This window comes from Grampus griseus (assembly GCF_964374135.1).
Source record: "Grampus griseus genome assembly, chromosome: 14".
In the NCBI taxonomy this organism is placed as follows: Eukaryota; Metazoa; Chordata; class Mammalia; order Artiodactyla; family Delphinidae; genus Grampus; species Grampus griseus.
The window spans coordinates 23,032,591-23,034,520 of record NC_139008.1 but is presented as its reverse complement, the minus strand read 5'-3'; positions in this window follow the sequence as shown (position 1 = coordinate 23,034,520).

Here is a 1,930-nt window from a genome sequence, read left to right as displayed (position 1 = left end):
CGAGCGCCGCACAATGGCGGCAGCGACTACTTCCGTAGAAGGAGCCCGAGGTCCAGCCAATCAGGGCCGAGGATCTCCAGAGCTCGGGGCGTAGCAGCTGCCAAGGCAACGGAGGCGCGTTCCAAAGTACGTTTTGCGTTATTCTGTGGTCCGGATTTCCTCAGGGGCTTTCAAACTCTAGAAGCAAGGCGAGGGATATGACAGCAGTCTTAAGGTCGTAAGACTGGAAAGGATCTTAATGACTCCATTTTGCTGTCAAGGAAATTTTGGAGGGGCAGGACGCTTACACTATTGATTAATTCAATTGAAGGTATGCGAACAGCAGTCCGGATGCTCAGGACAACAGCAAGTGAACAGGACCGACAGGATCCCTGCTCTCATGGGGCTTACATTCTCGTGGGGCAAAATAATAGTGTTAGAGAGTACAGTTAACATTTATAGAGCACATAACCACGTTCCAGGTTCCATGACTGCGACTGCTTTGTGTGTTATTCTCACAACAGGCTCGGTTGCGTATTACCTCAGGAAACTGAATTCAGTCGACTTTAGAAGGATTTTTTCAGATTCTGAGGGAATAAAAGAACATAGCAAAGGAGGCATAATCGGATTATAAAGTTGGAAGGGATTTTAATAATGCCCTCATTTTATAGATGAATAAACTGAGGCCAGGAGAAGTCAAAGGACTTGAGCGGAGTCAATGAAATGGCAGATTCAGGGCTGACATCATGACACCCCAGTTTTATGCCATGAATTTTCCACTGCTACTGCTTCTAACCTTCTCCTCCTACTCAGGGCTAATGATGGGGCTTCTGTGCAAGGCACTGCAAGAATTATCTCAGTTGTTCCTCGCAACCGACCTTGTGATAGGCACTTTTGAAAATCTTATTTTACATATGAAAAAATAGGCACGGGAAAGAGGGTCAGTAAGAGAGGCAGAAAGTAAAGCCGATTTAGGAAATGGAAAGTGGCTAGCTGCTAAATCATATTTTGGAAATGCCCACAAAAAGCTGGCAGTTGCCATCTGCCTCTACAAGGATTAAGTTACTAGCCACTGCAGCCACTGACCTTCAACACACCCTGAAAGGAGTTCAGGGAGATAGTTAGATATTCTCGGAAGATTTTATGAGCCCAATTCTTGCATCTCCTCATATCTAGGAAAGCACTAAAATCATTAACAGTGACATCTGCTCCTGTGACTAGCAGCAAGCCTTTGCCAAAATGTGTGCTTGATTGCACGGATCCCCCTTCACTAAAACCATATATAACACTGGCCTTCCCCCCTTCCTCTTCAGAGCAGTTTCTCAGAGCTATCCGAAATGCTGTCTCCTGGCCTATAGCCCTCATTTTGCCCCAAATAAAACTTAACTCACAACTCTTATGTTGTGCTTTTTTTTTTTTTCAGTTGACAAAAAGCTGGTAACATGTTTCGATAGAGAACTTTGGCAAAACATTCTGAGCTTTTCCTGCCATCTTGGACCTGTTAACTACCTTTCTTGGAGCTATTTTCCCACTGATTTGCAAGCGGGTATGGATGTGTTGAAGCTTAGAGTTGGCATCTAGGATTCAGTAATTTTTTATTGACAGAGAAAAAAATTTTGGTGACCGTTGTATGTATTAAAACGATTATACATAAAGAAGTTCCTCTATACCGGTAAGTGAAAAATAGCAGTTTCAAGGAATATTTCAGAGGGCTTCAGACCTGAGGAGCGTTCTTAATGAAATAAGATTTGCGAGCCTGCAGTGAAGACTACGCCTCCCAGCTTGCACCGCGCCTCCCTCAAGTACAACGCCCTCCATCGCTGGGCCTGGACGTGTACCCAGGCGCGCAAAGCACCTCGGGGATTGTAGTTTTATGGAGGCCCAACCAGTCCAACGGCCCGGAAGCAACCACCGGAAGTGCCGGCCCTAAGAGGTGGAGTCCGGACGGCGG